At 43.3% G+C, this 20,856-nt stretch overlaps 1 pseudogene; it reads right to left on the reverse strand.

Annotated features, from left to right (window-relative positions):
• Positions 1-9,636: 9,636 nt before the first annotated feature.
• On the reverse strand, positions 9,637-14,488 carry LOC127677270 (disks large homolog 5-like; annotated as a pseudogene).
• Positions 14,489-20,856: the final 6,368 nt, after the last annotated feature.

Below are 20,856 nucleotides of genomic sequence, written 5' to 3' on the forward strand. Positions count from 1 at the left end.
TTATCAACTGAATGATTTAAAACTGTGTCTCAAAAATTCTCAAATCATGAAACCCGAAAGACTTTTCTTGTATCTATTACTGTGTATAAACCTAAGTACCTACGACTTTCCCATGCCCAGTCTTGCTGCAGACAACCTGGTTACAGAAAAAAAAAAAAAAACAAAGTTGGATTTCAGATTAATTTGTGTAGACATCCAAATATCAGAATACAACAAGGATAGATACAACAACATTTCACACATCCAGAATGATTCTCATCGCGCGCGCACGCACGAGCGCTCGTGTTCATTTCTACGTGATGGCACTTAACTCTTTTCAAGAAACAGTGAATGGATTCCCTGGGCTGCTGAGGTCTGCGCAGTCAGCCACATACTAAAGTAATCATTCGAGGTGGAGACTTTGGGCTATTAGCCTTACAAAGAGGGCATCCGGGAAAGTTCCCAGAAGGATGACCAGCTCTCACGTGTTGAGGGCACCTCCGTTTGTCCCCCAGCTGCTGCCACCCACGGTCTCACTTGCGAGGCCCAGCAAGAGTCTGTCCCCAGGCAGGCCAGGCAGAGGCGCGGGAACATAAAACACATTCCAGCGGTTGGCATCTGGGCGAGCAGCTGCCAGGCACAGTCAGCGTGTGGCCGCGGGGACCACGAAGGCAGAGCCCATGCCAGCGCCGCCCTCGGAGAGCTGGCTGCCTGCAGGCTTGGCTCTGCAGGCTCCATCTGGTCTTCTCCCCTGGAGCACTGGTCTTATCTCAAAAGTTTGGGAAGTGTGCCCATGCTGTTGGCATCCTTTAGTGGGGCAACTGCGTGGTGTGCAGCTTTGGCACGCGGGATCTCGGGAGAAGGGTGGCGCGCTGGGGAGAGTACTTCACATACCGCGGTGTCTATGACTCAGGAAGAAGGGAAACCCCAGAATTACCACAAAGCCATCCAAATCCAGGCTTGGCCTCACCAGTCAGCTAAGAGCGATTCTGTTTCATCTGGTTTCAGGGCGGGTGTTTATGTCTGTGTATACGTATGCATATTTCTGAGAATGAATTCTTCTCCTGGTTTTCTTCTTTGCAAATAGATTGGGGGTTGGGGGTAAGGGGGCTTGTAATGCCTATTAGAACCTCAAGAGATTGGTTTTCACAGGACAGCGCTTCAGAAAGGAGTCCCTGAAATTATCTGGTAGCTGCTCCTCAGAGACATTTTCTGTGGATTCACTTTAACATTTCAGTCCTTTTGAAAGCTACTATGGTTAAATTAACCAAAATCTAAATTAAAAAAAAAATTCCTAGATTCTTCCAGGCCTACTTCACATCATCAAATCAGGCCCGGCTGGAGGCCCCATTAAAATGGCAGCTCCCACTGAGAGAGAGACAAAAGCCCCTCTCTGAATGGAGATCCTGGAACAGTGATGGACTCTTAGAACTGCTTTTTTTTTTTTAATCCATCAAAAAAAAAAAGTTACCTCTGCATCGACTGTGAGAGAGTATTTATTTAACTCTCCACACTGTGGGAAATGGAGGCTGTCTCCCTTATAAGGACACCAGATTTTCTTGGGACAGGAGAGAAATAGGAAGCCCTAACACGGCTGAGCAAATTCCTCCTTGCGACTGAAATCGTGGAGCGTTTCAGGCGTGAGCAGCTTCATTTTGGTGTGGTCTGGGACAAATTAATATGACTCAAATCCCACCTCACGCCTGAGGCTGCCTCTGAGGGAGGGGGTGGGATGTTGGCGGTCATGGCCCTCAGAGTTCTGGCCAACGCTGTCTCTATGAAATGTAAATGTGATTCCCTCTTCCCTGCCCTCCACAAGAAAGTGGATTTAAAAAGAAATGGGGACATCAAGAAAAAACTAAAAATATATCCAAACAGCTTAGCTCTGTGCCAAGAGGGCTCAACACATGACTATGTGGTATCTTAGGCTGTACGAATCGTAGTTTTTTTTTTTGTTTGTTTGTTTTTGTTTTTTTTTTTAATGTGACAAACTAAAATCTCTTAGGATAATCACCCAGACCCCCTTTTATTTGAGGCTGACTATGTTAACATGTTCAGTGTTCTCCAGTGCTTCTTATGAAGTCCCAGCAACTGTTATTTCAATCATACAGGCTTAAGCACTCACAAGAAAGTATTTGTCTGATGTACCAGATGATTGCCTACCTTGTTATTTTAATCTACAAACATGCCAGGCTATAGCCCAGTGGAGGTGCTTAGTCTGAAGCAGGGAAGTTCAATTACATACTCATTAACTTGAACATTGATGGCAACCTGTCTAGGATTAAAGTTCTTGACTTTTATGAAATTGCCTAATTATTATTACCATATTCAGAAGCAGAAACTGTTGTAGACTTTGTAAGGATCCTTGTGATTTAAGAAGCATACATATGCTACTCAGAAGGAACTAGTGGAAAAGATTACTAGGATGACCAATACTAGAAACACATTTTAGTTGGACTTATAACATACCCTATGATTATTCCTTCTCCTTACCTAGGTTCATAATCAGTGGATCTGGTTACAGTTAAAATGGCATTACCTTCCTTTAACCACTGTTCCTCTGGAGAAGTACCCTCTTTCCCCAATACAACAACAACAACAACAACAACAACAACAACAACAACACACACACACACACACACACACACACACACACACACACACACACAAGTTCTTAGGTACTTTGAGGTAGAGAGGGCCATGGTTTTCCGACCACTTTGGGAGGAACCCAGGACCCGGGTGCATTTGTCTCCTGACTGCAGACCCCTGTGTGATTCTGTTATCTCCAGAGTCTGTTCAGCCTTTGCAATCAGTCTCATGATATTCTAACCAATTTTAATGATCTAAATCTTGTAAAAGTTGATTTAAAACTTCATAGCAAAGAACGACTTTGTAGACTGTTAGGCTCTGCAACCAAACAACGTTTGATTCTTAGGGATATGTTCATGCCCACAAGCTGATAACAGTTATTCCTTACATTTGTTGAGTTGAATATACACGGCTTAAACACCACCACATGCATCCTGGAATTGGACATAAGACATGACACCCCTGACCACTAAATCCCTTGAATGAGTGCATTTTCTCCTCTGTGAGTGTCTCCTTCTTGGCCATTGTCTGTCTTCTTGTCATGCCTGTCAGGCAGTGGCCATGACTGTGCACTTAGAAAGGTCAGTGGCCCAGCAGAGAGGTCAGGCCCTGCAGTAGGCATGCTGATGAACCACCACAATGCACACTGAATATGGTAACTCTCTACCTCACTCCCAGGGCAGGCTACAATTTTTTTCCTGGCATGGCATTCCTCCAGATCTCTAAGGTATGGACCATTCCATCCAGGATTCTCCAGCCTACAGAATAAACACCTCCAACTCCCCATGCCATTGGAAATTTTCATTTAGCATTCCTTCCCTTGATTAGTTCAGTGCTCATCAAAATGAAAGCAATCCTGTTTGATCTCATTTCCATAAACGATATGGGATGTTCTTAGGGATTATTTACCATGTAGATGGTTAACCATACCATCCTGACTTGTTTAGTTGGTAAAGTGTTTGCTGGGCCAGTGTGAGAATGTGAGTTTGATTCCCAGAACCCATATAAAGAAGTGAGAGATGGTACCATGAGCCTGTAATCTCAGTGTTGGGAGGCAGAGACAGGCACATCCCTGTGGTTTACTTGCCAGGCAGCCTAGCCCAATCAGCTAGCAAAGGACAGGAAAAGATGCCCTCTGAAGTAACAAAACAAACAAACAAACAATGCATCTGGTACCCCAGGAACAACACTCGAGGCAGATCTCTAATTTTGATATACCCGTATACACATAGGCAAGTGCTTCTGAAAACCAAGTAAAATGTGTATGAGCCTTGGTTCCAATCTCATGTGATATCAGCATACAAAGTCTAATTCTACAATCAGATGATTGTAGAATTGACTGTAGATTGTCCTTGAGACTCAGGACAGTCTGGTGTGAAATCCACTTAGCAGAAGACACGTGACACGTGAGATGTGGGCAGGCAAAGACCTCACTGTAGTGTGGGGAGTGACATCCTGCAGAAGGTGTGCTGAGAAAGCTTTCCAGTGCTCACTGAATCTGTCAGTGCCCAGGGAAGGCTACACTTGTTTCCTGTGTGACATGGAGGCCACCCAGAACTCTAAGTATGGACCATTCCAACCAGAAATCCCCAAGCCACAGTCCACAGAGAAACACCTTGAACTTCCCAAGTCACTTAATTCTCTTACCTGACATTTCTTCCTAGATTAGTGTAGTCATCAAAGTGAGATCGTGACTGTGCAGGCCTTGCCTGCTGGCCATGTGTCATGTGGCTTTCTGTTAACTGGATTCCATGCAAGGTTGTCCTGAGTTTCCAGTGGGACAGTTTAAATAGCTATCAGGGGAAAATGTTCAATCAATTGTATAGACCCTCCCCAAATATCTCTCGGGAATGTTTGCTTGCTTTTTATTTTTTGAGGCAGGATCTCTCTGTGTAGTCAAGGCTAGCCCCAAACTCTTGGTAATCCTGTTCCTAGGATTACACACATGGGATCATGTCTGTGTTCATGAAGTACAAAGAGCAGCTAAGTGAAAACACATTCAGTCCCTGGGATGCTGGTCTCACAGAGTGCAAAGCTTAAAACATTGCACTCCATGCTTTAGTGTGAGAGACAGACTGCAGGGCAGAGCATGCAGAACTGCCCCAGGCATGTGGACACTACTCTCTTCTCTTTCCTTCTCTGCTCCTGTCCTTCCATTATCTCTGAGGATGCATGGCAATGCCCCAAGAGAGACACAGGAAACAACCATTTTGGTGCCCATGGTTACTGCCTAGCCAGATCCAGCAGCAAGGTTTTAACTTTTTCATTTTGTTAGAACAGTATTGCTTGATCTTTTTTTTCCCTCGAGGATGGAGTGGTTGTGATATTAAAAAAATAAAAATAAAAAATGAAAAATAAAATGAAAGGAAAAGAGAATGAAAAAAAGATGGAAGGAAGCAGGAAAAAGGAAGGCGGGAAGGTCTCAGAATGTTGCTTAGGGATAGGGAGGAAGAGGAGATGTGGTGGGGAGAAGAGAGAGAGGAGGGAGGGGACAGCAGGAAAGGCCTGCACAATCACAGTCCTAATCTTGAAAGTGCACCATAGGCCTGGGTACAAGGAACTGTCTGGTCCAGGCCTTGACTTCTGCATCCTGCCTCCCTTAATGTTTGTTAGTATTTATTTAGAAAGACAGAGTAGAAGATTCCAGAACATCCGCTGTTAGCTCTTTTCAGTACCTTTATCTCTTTACCTTAAGGTTCTATCTTTGAACCTCAATGTTTGATCTCTTTGTATGTATGTATGTATGTATGTATGTATGTATGTATGTATGTGTGTAATATGGTTATGCACTCACACAAATGTGCACATGCTCACACCTCTGTGAATCAGGCTTTTATTTTAGAGCTTCTTTCTCATACAGCACTGGAACTATTCTATTGGTTTACCTGAGATGGCTTGCACCTCTCTGACTGGGAGCCTCAGACGCACACCCCAGGATGCCAGGGTGTTACAGTCCACATCTGCAGATCGACTTCATCCTCCCTGGAAGCCTGTCCTAAAGGAAATGGGATCACACTTCACCAGGGGGATTTGGAACAGGAGCAACTTCCTGACTGATGGTTTCCTCCAATAGAATCTTTAAAAATAGAGTTGCTTCCTATTTGTCAGTTTTTGTGTCTGTTTTTTTGTTTAATTGAATGAAAATACACAGGATAGATTTTTCCAAGACTCTTTTCATGAATTTATATGCTTGTGTTGTTAAACAGAGACAGTTTATTGCATATTTAGATTAGAGACAACTTAAAATGCTTCAATTTTTCCCTAACAATTTAGCATACAGCAAAGGTCTTGCTCTTATCTCTTAAAGGATCTCAAAAGTGCTTTAGAAAAATAATAAGCAGGAAATATTATGCTTACGGGACAATAAATGGTTGAACATAAATAATATTACTTTCTCATTATTAGTTATTTGAGACAAACCCTGAAAGGCCCAGAATTGAATTTCAAAAGCAAGCCTTTATTTTGCTTATGGATTGATGGATGCTCTAGGAAGCTGGCAAATGAAGATAAATATGAAGTGTCATTTCCATCTAGTGGCCACTTTGTGTCACTGCCACCATTTGAGTCAGAGCTGAATCTCAGCTCTGATCCCAGGCTCTGTAAACAGTTAAGCAGACCTGGAAGGGGGAGAGTCCATTCTTCTTGCTTTAGGAGCCAATCAGAGGTTACCAACAAGAGCCAATGAGAGACTGTCAGACAGATGCTTGTGCTTAGACAGTATCCTTTCACTTTTTGTTTACTAATTGAATTTCATCTTGGTGACAGAATGTGATCCCACTGATAAACCGCTTTGGAATTTATTAAAACTTCCTTTTGAAGTGAGTTTTTGTCACATTTCTGTGGGCACTTGATGAACTTACTATTTTTCTTTTTATATTTGTGTGAGCTTGTAAATTTCCAGCTAACACAGCAAGTTTAAATATTGGGTTTCTCCACCTTCTCATAAGCTTCCTTTATTCCTGACATCATTTTGCGGACACAGGCAACATAGACTTGGCCTCTCTAACTTTGATTCATTGCTTCTTTCTGTGTTGACATTTTTCCCCCTGTATTTACAGTGACTGCCACTGCCCTCGAGTCTCATTCATCTACCAATTCCCTTTTATGAATTGTTTCAGGAAAGAGTTTGTGTGGTCTCTGTCTGTTTCTGTCTCATATGCATGTGTGCACACACAGGTGAATGGAGAGTCCATGTTGGGTTCCCTCTATTACCCACACTTTCCCTTTTGATACAGGGTCTCCCTTTGGAGCTATGGCCTGCCGATTTGGCTATACTGTCTAGCCAGCGAGCGGTTGGTATCCACAGTGTCTCTTCTTCTTTGGAGATGTCATTGTCATGGGTGCCATGTTAAATCCATGCCTGTTTTAAAAATTATTCTGCCTTCTCTTGTCAGAAACTACATCTCAATAGTTTTGCTGCTTCATATTTGTTCTTTAGAAAACAGGATACTTAGTGTTGTGTTACTGTTGGGTTTGATATTCATGTGGCTTCATGCATCTCTGGTGGATCACTTTAGCTCAGTGTGTGTGTGTGTGTGTGTGTGTGTGTGTTTGTTTGTTTCCCTAAGTGCACTTGCCACACGTGTGCAGTTGTACATGGAGGAGGGTGTCAGACTCCTCAGAGATGGATTTCGTTGTGAGCCAGCCATGTGAGTGCTGGGAACTGAACTCAGGTCCTCTGGAAGATCAGCAAACCTTCTCAACTGCTAAGCCATTACTTCAGACAGGCAAAAGCTTTATGATTTTTGAGTATGTGAACTCTACTCATTCTCCTGTCAATAGATACTTAGTTCTTATTTCAAGTGAGGCTAGACTCCACTCTTTTACTTGTTTATTTATACACTGTCAGCCTAGATTGCGCAGGTTTTGGAGCTATTCTGACTTACATCCCAGTCCTATGTCCCTTGTTACTTGCTGTTTCTCCTGGACAAGTGCTCATGGTCTGTCTCTCATGGTGGCTCCCTCCTCCTTTGGTCTCCCCTCTTCTCTCTCTCCTGTTTACACTTGTAGCCCCAAGTCAGATAACTAAAAACCCACCTACCTCTGTCTATTGCCCAATGCCAGGCTTAGCCTTTTATTTGCCAATTAACTTGTGGAGCAAGGTAACACAGCATCCCTTGGTGTAAATAAGAATCTCCTCATGGGGCAACCAGATCTTGAGGTATAAACTTTATCATTTGATAACAAGCAGCACCAGACCAACCTCCTACTGCTATGAAATTGATCAAAGCCATGTGATTATTTTCATGAACACTTCTTAGATTTTAAAAATTTGGAAACATGTCAGGATGAAGTATTTCTGAGCTGACATTTGGACATTCATGTGGTTAGTGCTACGAAGAAGGGAGCATGGGCCCATTCCACTCCTGCTGCTGAATGCAGCTGAAGCTCCTAAGAACTCCTGTTGGCATGACTGGGGATGGAATGCACATGTCTGCTATGTTTTGTCAGTGGTTTGAGCTCATGATAAGTAATATTGTTAAGATGTAATGTGTCATGTGACTTGAAGTGCTGTGAAGAAAGCACCCATTGTCTCTGGGACCAATCATCGTGTGATCGCTGCGGCTTGTGCTAGAAATTGGCCAAGGAAAATAGTTAGGCAAATTTTATGTTGTATATCTTCCATCATCAATTAATATAATTATGATTACTTTCTGTTTGCAAAATCTCTTCCTCATATGGACAGCACATTGATTTTCTGTCTTGGTTTCCAGGAATACCCAAGACACAATTCACATATCAAATGATACTCAAGAAGGAAGAACAAAGTATAAATACTCTAGTTCTTCTTAGAAGGGGGAACAAAATTCCCACAAAGTGTGGAGCAGAGACTGAGGGAAAGACCATCCAGAGAATACCCCACCTGGTGATCCATCCCATATACAGTTACAAAACCCAGACACTATTATCAATGCCCACAAGTACTTGCTGCCTGGAGCCAGATATAGGATATAGATGTCACCTGGGAGGCTCTGCTAGTACATGCCAAATACAAAGGGGGACAGTCTCAGCAAGCCACTGAACTGGGAACAGGATCTCCAATAGGGGAGGTAGAGAAAGGATCCAAGGATCTGAAGGGGTTTGCAGCACCATAGGAGGAACAACAATATGAGCCACACAGTACTCCCAGAGCTCACAGGGACAAACCCATCAACCAGAGAGTGCACTCACAAAAAAGGACCTAGCCTGGCAGGACTCTGAAAGACCCAACAAACATCTGAAACAGTGGATGCAGATATGTGCACCCAGTCAATGACAGAAGCACCTGATCCCTGTTAATGAGCCAGGGAAGGCTGAAAGAAGCTGAGGGCAATCCAGGAGGAGGACCAGCAGTCTCAATTACTCTGGACCTCCAGAATCTCTCAAACACTGGCCCACCAAACAGGCAGCCTACACCAGCTGATATGAGGCCCCCCAGCATACATACACTAGAGGTCTGCCAGGCCTGTGTTCATTTAGAGATGGTTTACCTAACCCTCAAGCGATAAGAGGTTCCAGGGAATTTAGAGGTCAGGTGGGGGTGGGGTGGGGACATCCACGTGGAGATGGGGGAGAGGAGGAGGTATGGGATATGGATCAGTTGGAGGGTGTACAGGAGGTGGTGGGGTGGGGTATAAAATATGGAGTGTATGAAAATAACTCATTAATTAACTAATGCACAAAGTGGCTTCGAAGAAAGGAGTCAAGATTTACAAATCAAATTTTCATTCATAAATAAATAAAAAAACAGGCTTTAAAATGACAGTTAATAAAAACAGTAAAAAGCATGAGCAAAAATGAAAAGTAATAATAAGAACAAATAACATCCCAATAACCTAACAAATAGCAAAACAATAAAAAACAGAACTTCAACCAAAAGTCTAACAGTAAATTATATGAAGCACAGTTCTCTCACTGCACTCTTAGGAACACAGATGTACAGCCTGTTTCTCCTCTTGGACACTTGGTGGCAGGGCAGTCCTCAGTTCTCTCTCAAGGGGTGTTGTCAGAGCAGGAAAGGGAATGACATCCTGAATCAGCTGGCTCATTGGCTGGGTAGTTAGGGCCTATTCGCCCTGAGGAATTGAATTATGGAGAGGAAGATTCATCCAAGAAATTATGTGGTTGTTGAGGATGGTGCTCTGCAGGGGGCTCCTGAGGTGGAAAATCATTCTGCATGAGGTGCTCATCCTGGTCTGTGGAAATTTCAGCTCTTGCTACCATTTCTGGGACCTGGAAGAGGAAGGCAGCTATTAAGATAGAGGCTTGGTGGGGATATAAATGCCAGCTGTCTGGCTTCTGCCTCCCACCACCTCAGCAGGAAAGTTATCATTGATCTTTGAACTGACACCATTGCTGTTAAAACTGCAGGCAGGGCAAAATATTCAGCAACACTCACAAATACATAGGCTGACAAGATGTCACTCAGACTTCTATCAGAGCAAACCAATAAATGGGCAATGGGCAGAGACTTCATTGGGTTCCCCCCAAAAAGCAGAAGGTCACGTGCCACACTGATCAATTAAAATGAGAAGCACTCAATGATGTTTCCATTTGGTTGTTATTCCTGCAAGTTGTTTCCCACCTGGGAAGTCATACATCCCTTGCATGACCTCTGTCACAGGACCTATATTTTTTTTCCTTTTTTAAAATTATATATTTTTATTTTCTATATTCTTTGTTTACATTCCAAATGATTTCCCCTTCCCCCCTCCCCATATGTCCCATAAACCTTCTCTCCACTCATTCTCCAATCACCACTCTCCTTTTTCTCTGTCCTGATACTCCCCTCCAATGCTAGATCAAGCCTTTCCAGGATCAGGACCCTCTCCTTACTTCTTCATGGGAGTCATTTGTTATGCTAATTGTGCCTTGGGTATTCAGAGCTTCTGGGCTAATTAATATCCACTTATCAGAGATTGTATTCTATATGTATTCCTTTGTGGTTGGGTTTCCTCACTTAGGATAATATTTTCCAGATGCAACCATTTGCCTAAAAATTTCATGAATTCATTGTTTTTAATTGCTGAGTAGTATTCCATGGTGTACATATACCACATTTTCTGTATCGATTCCTCCATTGAGGGACATATGGGTTCTTTCCAGCTTCTGTCTATTATAAATAAGGCTTCTATGAACATAATGGAGCATTACACGACCTATAATTTGCTCAAAGCTCTGCATGGCATCTCACCTATAATGAGCACATGTAGGAATGTGACAGGTTATTCATCTGTCACCTTTATTGTACTGTAGTTTCAAGCAGAGCAGCAAAATACCCTTGACAATAATTCAGTATCTCACAAGAGCCTAAGATCCCAGAATACTTGCACATAGACAGAGCAATGTACAACTACATTCCATGAGGTCAGTGACTGCTTGAGCATGTGGATTAGAAAGGTGCTAGGTGAAAGCAAAGATGGATCCAATGGAAAAATGGTATAAAACAGTATTAGCCTGATTGAACTGGTTGTCCCTACCTGATGTTGGGTTTGGAGGTTGCTGGTCTTGTCCTGTTCGTCTTTACCATTCATATTCAAGCCAACCAAGTATTTCTCTATGAGAGACCAGTCAAGAAGTACTTCCTTGCTCTCCTGCATCAGCATGACCCTTCTCTTCTTCACAAGCATTGTCTCCATGAGGAGCCGGCTATGCAGGTTGCTGGAAGCACACTCTGTATAGTAAGATCCTCCTCCATTCATACTTACAGGTCCCATTAAGCCCACCAGGACCCAGGTTTCCCTGAAGACCTAATACAATACATCTTAATACATCCATCACAGCTGCACAAATAGCAAACAGCAACTTGAGGTAGTAAGGATTGCTGCAGCCCAAATACCAGTAAGTGTCCACGTCTCTCCAAAAGAAAGGGGGATCTCCAACTATCCATGACAGCCCAAAGCAACAGGGCAACATCTATTAGTAGGGAGCAAATCCCATCAAAGAAGGTCAGTAGAACCAAGAAGAAGGCATTCTATCCTTGTATTATATCACAGTCAGGTCTATAAACCCTGCCTGAGTACCAGAGACCTAGTACTGCATAATAACCCTCTCATGAACTAAATCACCTTTCTATATAGAGACTCCTGAGTATGCCTTGATAATACTGGGAGGGGTAACAGTCTCTTACAGACTTAAAAAAAGTGAGTTCAAAATCCCAAGGCACACTGTCGGCTAAACATCAGAAGGGATAGAACCAGACCTGCAGACTCTCCAGTCCAGAAAGAAAGGAAGGCAGAAATGGCCTTTCCACAGCTGGTGGCCTCCCTCACTTGTACTTACCTATAGAAGTTAATCTCCTTCTTGTCTCCTGGATGTTCTCTCCGGCCTCAATCTTCTCCATCTCTAAGTTGTGAAGAAATGGCTTGATCTCCTTCTCCTTTAACTTCATTTGTTCATACATTGGATTCAGCCTCTGGAAGGTCCTGTTCCCAGGAGCACAGAACTCCATGAATGTGGATGGTTAAGAATACATCATCTCAGGCTGGGTCCTGTCCTACCCCAGGCCCAGAAAACCACATTCTAGATTCTATATACTGGGATATTCTTCCGCTTTGGAAACTTGTTTTCCTGTCTCCGGGGTAGCAGAAGCTAGGCATCCAGGTGGAGGGTGCCAGGTCTCCCTGTGTTCGCTCAGTAGGGCTGGAGATGCAGTCTAAGCAGCTATAATCTCATGAGTCTAGGCCACAGATCTTTGCCCATCAGAAACCTGGGATATATTTCCTGTTTTCACAACAGGGATTCTAAATCCTGAGTAACTTATACCTTAGAGACAGACATTACACATAATTGTGGGGATGAGACCAGACATCATCACATCTTTATAATCTGCCCAGGAGATACAAATGTAAGAACAATTGTGACCCCAGAGCCAAAGAACAGTGTTGACGGGGGCTCCCAGAGTTCAGCACTGACATATACTTGAAACTGTCTTATAGGTAAATCATCAAGACAAAACACAGACCCCTAGTTTCCATAGAGTGAAGGGAAATATAAACATACAAAGTGCATGCACAGGTAGGTGCATGAGCACACACACAGACACACAGAATTGGACACACATACAAGGAGAAATGGAAACAGAGTCAGAGAATGAGAGAGACAGAGATAGAAACGGAAAGAGCACAATGAGATGCAGAAGAAATGCATGCAACATTACTGTCTCAGAGTATAAGGTCCACAAAGAGGAACAGGCAGAGCATCAGGCATCTAGTCAAGCACTGAGATGAACAATGTAGACCAGGCCTCTCCAGCTGCTTCCAGGAGCTTCCAGCACTCAATCGTCTGCCAGGCAATTACAAACACTCAGCACAAACTCACAGCTCCTACAAACTCACAAATCCACCTCATACCAAGGGCTTTCGAAATGTACTCATTTTCCACTATTTCTATCCCTGAATTCCTCATTCCCACAACAAGTCCCTCTTTTCCACTGGAGGGATCAGAAGAGTCCATTTACCACATCGCTCCTGAGAAAGCTTCAGGTTCTGCCTTTCCTCTAAGAAGTATTTTGGGACATGAGGTTGGGCACAGGGACATTCTGGTGGTACAGTTTCCTAGAAAACCCCTCCTTAAAAGGGTAAGATGAGGGTGACATTGCTGACCCCAGAATGACATCACTGTGTTTGGAGCAATGCATACCTCTTGTTCATGGCTCCCTCTGTGATGGAGATCAGGCGATCATTCACCTCGTTTCTCTCCTGGGTAATGAGCTGCAGCTCTGTGGTCAGCTTCTCCTCTTCCTTCTTGGCCTGCTTCTTGCTTAGGACAGTTTCAGGGGATGATGTCTGCCTGCCAGCCCCTGTAGGTAGAATAACACTGGTGAACTTTCATGGTGGGGACACAGAGTATAGACAGACGACCCTGAGACCCGTACAGAAGGACAACAGGCCTAGAACCCAGTGACACCACACAGGGTTTGGTTCAGGCTTGAGATGCCTCCTCAGTGCATCTCAGATCTCCCATCACCGTATAGAGACCTGGAGATGTTAGCAGACAGGTGTGTCCTCTGTCTCCCTACACATGTTTAAGATGACCACAGAGATGGCTTTCATGGCTTATTAACATCTGCACAGGGTGCATCTTGGCTTCAGAGTCCTCAGTCCTGTGGTTATACAAGTCAGATGATAAATTCATGGTCCACAAGTATATGAGTACTTGGAGATGTTCAAATCTCCTACCCTGTTACTTGATGCCCAGGACCTGGGATTATAACATCATGTAGAATGAGAACATGCTCAACACACTGATCAGATCCCCCTACTGAAACACCAAACACCCCAGAAGTATCAATTGAATCACATCTCTGTCTGGGTGTATCCCCTGGTACAGAATTTTGTATGTAGTACAGAAATGCTTCCTACCCACAGCTGGTGATAAAGAAAGGTAGGGTGGGAACTGTCAGGGTGAGGAGAACATAAGGTCATGGCCTGGAGCACAATTCTCTCCCTGCTACTACTGTCAGATAGCCACTGAAGCTAAATGAAGCCATGAGAGTGAAGTGCAGTGATGCCCTGCCCTAAATTTACATAGGTTAGACCCTCTGTGACTCCTGATGCTCTCATTCTGTCCCCTGTAACACCCACTATACCCATTGAAAGTAAAGACTTGGAGTTCACAGAATAACAGCTTTGACCTTGCCATCTCCTGCCTTAAGGACTAGAGAAAATAATGTTCTGAAATTCTTGATTTTCAAGAATAGTGATAATCATGAAAGTTCTTTTCCTACCCAGACGCTGCAGTTCCTGTGCCCCATTGTTAGAAAGGCCAGCTCAGGACACCCCTGCACATCCACTTCCCCGAACTTACTCCGCATTCCCCAAGACCATCTCGTTCGTCCTTCATTACTCTCAGAAGAAAGAGCAGTTTCCTTCCTCCTCTCTCTAGTCTCGCTCCCATCTTCCCTCGCTCTTCCAAAAAGTTTTCTCAGTCGGGCAAACATGTCTATAGAAGTATCCTCTATACACTGACTGAGAAACCTCAGTGTACGTGTTGTTGCTACAACACTGGTGACATCATAGAGGATGCCAAGAACTCTCTAGGAAACAATAGAATGTCCAAGAAGGGACTGCTGATGTCATGGGGTACAGCCATTGGCTCCCTGCTAATGTTCTCCCTATACTGATAGAAAGCTGAGCTGCCCTTTCCTGGAGTCTCCCCTGGGGCTTTGCCATCGAGCCCATCCTCCTTCCAAAGCCAGGGTTTGCTCTAGGCTTGATTGGCAACACCCAAGTCCTCCCTATGTATCTTTCTGAGTGTTTACTTTTCAAAACCTTCTCAGAAATGTCTCATCCTACCTCAGAATTTTTGCAATCAGCTATATGAACTATTAAAATCTGCTGAGAACTCACTCCAGTTTTAATATGCAGTCAAAAGTTCTTCTTTCTCATCATGTACAGGTTCATGAAATCACATCCAGGCAGTTCCTGCAGGGCAGGTTGCAATGTCGGTGTGTGTTAGGGGGGACAGTCATGAAGCCCTGTGTTTAGCATTTCAAAATTGCCCCAAGATGCCTTAGGAGAGAGAAAGAGAGAGTAACAGTATCTTTGTGTTGGCAATAATTTGAGATCTGTTGTTAGGGGAAACTGGAATATTGGAGCCACCAATGGAAAGGCTCTCAGGCTGAGTTGAGGCTCTCATCTCTGCACCAGAGTCACCAAAAGAGGATTGCTTACAGCCCTCTGTAAGCTACAAAATGAGATTCTGTCAGAACAAAATAAAATAGTCAACAGCAATAAAGTGTGTAGGATAAAATAATAGATATAGGTTAGTGCACAGAGCATCTCTGTTTGGGTTCATGATTGGCCCCATAAACCACACAAATACTTATCTAAGGAAGATAGGGCAGTTTTATTGAATTCAGACCTTAATACTGATTGATCAGAATGATAGCTAATGTTTTGGTTGTTAAGCAATGACCCCAAACATTTGTCTTTGTCAACTTATAAATTCAAAACAAGACAAAACAAAACTAAACAAAACAAAACAACCAGAAGTAGCTCATATGAAGTGGTCAGTTCTGATCAGGCCATTTCAGATATAAGAGTGCATAGTGGATCTTAATTTGATGGGTCTCATGTAAATGTTTTAGAACCCTGTAAGTTTAACAAACATCATACTAAACACAACAGGATTTGATCACCATGACCTTGCTCTGAGACATGTTTGTTTTTCTGTGTCAATGATTGGCAGGCATATTATAACAACAATCTGAAATTGTTGGGGTAGACATAGAAAAAAATGGCTGTAGTTATGCTGGTGTGTACATGCCTCAGGATTAGAAAATCCAGTTCTCTTCCAGTGACTAGTACTGACCTAAGAGTCCTAGGAGCCCCACTTGTAAGCCTAACTACGAGAAAGTGGAAGCAGGAATGTTTGAGCTGAAGGTTAACCTGGAAAGCCAGGTAGAGGACAACATGGAATATTTGAGACACTGTTTCAGGAAACAACACTGAAAAATATTATACACCCACGGCCTCAGCTACAAATCCTTGTTTATTATAAAGAACTTATCATTTTCTCCTTACCAGTCTTTCATTCTGGGAAGATGAAGAAGTAGAGATTATTTTTCTTTTCTAAAGATTTTGTTCTATTGTTCCCTGGGTCCAGATTAATAACAAATGAAAGTGGTTATGACTTTTTGAACTACTGAGTATTATCCACTGCTGCTGGCATGATACTGTGTCAATGACAATCTCTAGTTTCCCTGAGTGCTGCTGCCCCATTATGAAATATCAAGTGCTGAGGCTAAAGCCCAGTGAACCTTTCAAGAGGATAGACAGAGTCATCAGAGATACTCCACTTCCATGTCCTGAGATTAAATCAAGCAGACACAATGAAGACCTAGTAGTGTAATTAGCCATACATCCTTCTCCCACTCCCATGTTTCTTAGTTCAGTACAGGACAGAGTTCATGCACCTTTATCCCAGATTTATCTTGATTTATTTCCCCAGAGCCCAGACCTTTTAGAAAATTGGGTGTAGTCAAGCAATTGCTGCCCTCAATAAGATTTGAAGATCATTGCCCTGCGGTCTGAGGTCACCACCATCTTGGCTCCTGTGCCCAAGCAGCCAGCTCAGCCAGAAATGCAGGGAAGACGAGAGTGAAAGATCGCTTGGGGCACAGCCCTCCTGGGTTCCTTATGCACGTAGGAACTGGGCAGCTCTACAGGTGTCTGGCCACATATCCTGCAAGAGAGCATCTGACTTGCATGGAGTCCTGCACTTAGAGGGAGAGAGCCCTGCTTTCAGAGACCTGTGCCACATCTGACAAGGGGAAGATCTCACTTCCTGACACTCTCTAGAGAACCGGCAGGAGCAGGTTAATCACCACTGCCCTGTTCCATTAGATGTGGTAGACGTGTGCCACATCTGACAAGGAGAAGATCTTACCTCCTGATACTCTCTCGAGAACTGGCAGGAGCAAGTCATTTGGTAAGAATCATCCAGCACCCATAGAGGCCCAGAGCCGCTCCCTCACTACCTGGGCACTGAGAAGGCTGAGCAACACTGCTCAGGCCCCTCCTTTCAGGTAAAAAACACAGTCTCTGTTCTCCTTCTTAGGAGCTCCTGTTGAGGCCTCGAACTTGTCTAAACATGGTAAGGTCATGCTGTTATTTTCCCTAATGATACAATTCTTCTTGATAAGGTTTGCCTCCTTCCATATCTGTAGCAAACTTGTCATATCACAGCCATCTATATCATGTAATATGCCTCTCAGTCATGGATATAAAACAAAAGAAAAATCTTGATTCAGAGCAGAGTCATGCTGACCATGTACCATGGAATGTTCTGTACATTGTGAGGTTTGTTAATCTTATTAATTTCTACATCTATATACTTCTCATAGCCCCATGAAATTCAAGGTCAGTATTACTATTATGTCTAAAATAGCTTGAGTCAGGGTCCACATAGGGCAGCATTTACAGCCCTTGTGCATGAGCTCTTGTGGTTTTTACACAGAGCTGGCCCTGAGAAATAGGTAGTGCATATTATTGATCTGTTGCCCTGATTGGTCAGTCTTGAGGTATGCATTCAATAAACCATCCCTGTTTAGCTGGATTCAGGGCTTTTTTTATTTTTAGTTATTGGTTTTTTGAGTGAACCCTGGACAAGAACCCTTCCATTTCGCAGCACTTAGGAGTGTGAGCCAAGGTCAGGAATGGTGATATCTTGCAATACATTATGTGACAGTAGGATGGGTGATTTATCCCTTGTGATAAGGATCAGGGGTGTCCTTGGTGCTTTTTAGGTCTCTATCGGCCTTGTGCAACACCTTCAAGAGCCCGGTTCTGATTTTCCTTGGGACCATTTTGTTCCCATGATGATGCACTCAGACATGCCTGGGAACAACCAGAACAATTAATTGACAGAGAGCTGGATTTCTATAATGAAGGTAACATTGCCAACTTATGTTGCAGAAGATTTGTTTTGATTGCAAACTATAAGATTGTGTTATTTACTGAAAAAAAAACAAACAAAACATTTTACAGTTTAGCCCAGCCCTAGCACAGATCTTTAACCTAAGAGCTTTGATTCATTTTACTTTCTTGTCCTGTGACTCAACACTAGCACACACCTGTATTGTAAAGCAAAAGAAAGTCAACTCCAGGTCAAGACGCAGAGCAAGTAACACTTGAAAGGGAATGAATATAAGTAAGCCAAAGGAAGGTCTTTAAGTTGAAAGATATTGAGGACAGAGTGGAGTAGGACGGTCAGGTGAGGGCTTGACCTCTCTGACCTGGCAGGTTTTCACCCCAGCATCTGGCTCCTGAGTCTTCATTGTTAAAATTAAATGACTGGCATATGTGTATTTTTTAAATGTATTTATTAATTATTCAATTTGATTACATCTTAAATAATATACCACTTCCTGCTTACTCCTCCAACAACCCCTCAAACAACATCTGCCCTTTCCCACTGCCCTGTGCCTGTATGAGGGTGCTCCCGCACTCACCCACCCTCTCCTGACCTACTGCTTCCGCATCATACCCTAAGGCATCAAACTTCCACAGTACTAAGTGCCTCTCCTCCATTGCTCTCTGGCAAGGCCACCCTCTGCTACAATGTATCTAGAGGTAAAGATCCCTCCCTGAACACTTCTCTGTTTGTAGTCTAGTCATTGGGATCACGAGGTAGTCCTGGCTGCAGATGTTGTTCTTCCAACAGTGTTTCCATTCCCCTCTGCTGCTCCAGCTTTTCTCTCAGCTCCCCACCAGATTCCCTGAGCTCAGTCTAATGGTTGGCTCTAGTGGTCAGCTGCTAGCCAACCTTCTGTAAGAACCTTCACAAGAGGATCCTGTCAGCAAGCACCTCTTTACCACAGCAACAGTGTCTGGTTTGGTGTCTGCAGACATGATGGATCCCCAGGTAGGGCAGTCCCTGGATGGCCCTTCCTTCCATCTCTGGACTATTAGCAGTCCCTGCTCTTTTGCTCAGGAACATTTCTGGGTTACAAATTTTGAAATGAGTTGGTGGGACCATCCCTTGAAGGAGGGTGGTCCCTGGGGTTTGTGGGAGTGTGGGGAGGTGTTACTATCCACTGTAGGTGGTCTCTACAAGTTCTATTTCTCCCTTCTCTGTGCATTTCAGCTAAAGTCATCCCCTTTGGGTCCTGGGAGCCTCATGTTTACCTGTTGTCTGTGTCCCACAGGTGTCTATCCCCAGTTCCTCACCCTCCCTGCTATACATTTTTGTTCTATTTCCAGACCCTCTGTACCTCCCTCTTATCCTCACCAGTACCTGAGACTGCCCCCTTATATCCTCCCCCTACTCTCTCCCTCCCAGGTCTCCTCATCCCCCACCTCCCACCATCATCCTGTTATGTCCACAATGTAGGACTGAAACAGCCATGCCCTGGTCTCCCTTCCTTCTAAGCTCCATAGTGTCTGTGGGTTGTATCATGGGCATTGTGAAGTTTAGAGCAAATATCCACTTATCAGTAAACTCATAACATGTGTGTTACTTTGTGTCTGGGTTCCCTCAGGATGATTTTTTCTAGTTCTATTCATTTGCCTGCATATTGTATAAAGGCATTGTTTTTTTTTACTTGCTTAGTAGTACTCCATTCTGTAACCATATTTTCTGAATCTACTCTTCTGTAGAAGGACATCTGAGTTCTTTTTAGCTTCTGGCTATGATAAATAAGGCTGCTATGAACATAGTAGAAAATGTGTCCTTGTTATGTGTTGGAATATTTTTTGGAATATGCCCAGTAGTGCGGTATAGCTAGGTCTTCAGATAAAACTATTTCTACTATTGTTAGGTACTGCCAGATTGATTTCTAACGTTGTTTTACTCGCTTGTAGTCCAACCAAAAATGGAGGATTGTACCTTATTACCCACAGCCTGGCTATCATCTGCTGTCACCTGTGGGGTGGATTCTCAAAGTTGTTTTGTATTTCCCTGTTAACCAAGGATGTTGAACATTTCTTTAAGTACTTCTCAGGCATTCTCTGAGATTTCTCTGTTTAACTCAGTACTCTTCTTTTTTCATAGGGTTATTTGGTTCTCTGGAGTCTAACTTGTTGAGTTCTCTGTATATTTTAGATATGTGCCCTCTATCAGATATAGGATTGGTAAACAAAATTACTCAATCTGTAGGTTGCTGTTTTGTCTTATTGACAGTGTCCTTTGACTTACAGAGTTTTGCAATTTTGTGAGGTGCCATTTGTTTGTATTTGATCTTAAAGCATAAGGCACTGGTATTCTGTCCAGGATGGTTTTCCTTTTGCCTATGTCTTCAAGGTTCTTCCGCACTTTCTCTTCTATTAGATGCAGTGTATGTGGTTTAATGTTGAGATGCTTGGATCACTAGGACTTGAGCTTTGTACAGTGACAGGCAGGTAGATGAATGGAATAGAATTGAAGACCTGGAAATGAAGTCACACTCCTATGGTCACTTGATGTTTGACAAAGGCGCTAAAACCATCTAGTGGAAAAAAGATAGCCTTTTTATTGAACCAAATGTTTCTGGTTCAACTGCTGGCTAACATGCAGAAGAATGCAAACTGATCCATTTTTATCTCCTTGTACAAAAAAAAAATCAAGTCCAAGTGGATCAAGGACCTCCACATGAAACCAGACACACTGGAACTAATAAAAAAGAAACTGAGGAAGAGCCCTGAGCACATGGGCACAGGGGAAAAATTTCCTGAACAGAACATCAATAGTTTATGCTCTACGATCAAGAATTGACAAATGTGTCCTAATAAAATTACAAAGTTTCTGTAAGGTAAAAGACACTGTTAATAGGACAAAACATCAACCAACAAATTGGGAAAAGATCTTTGCCAAGCCTACATTTAACAC

The sequence above is a fragment of the Apodemus sylvaticus genome, chromosome 2 (genome assembly GCF_947179515.1).
Source record: "Apodemus sylvaticus chromosome 2, mApoSyl1.1, whole genome shotgun sequence".
Taxonomy (NCBI): Eukaryota; Metazoa; Chordata; class Mammalia; order Rodentia; family Muridae; genus Apodemus; species Apodemus sylvaticus.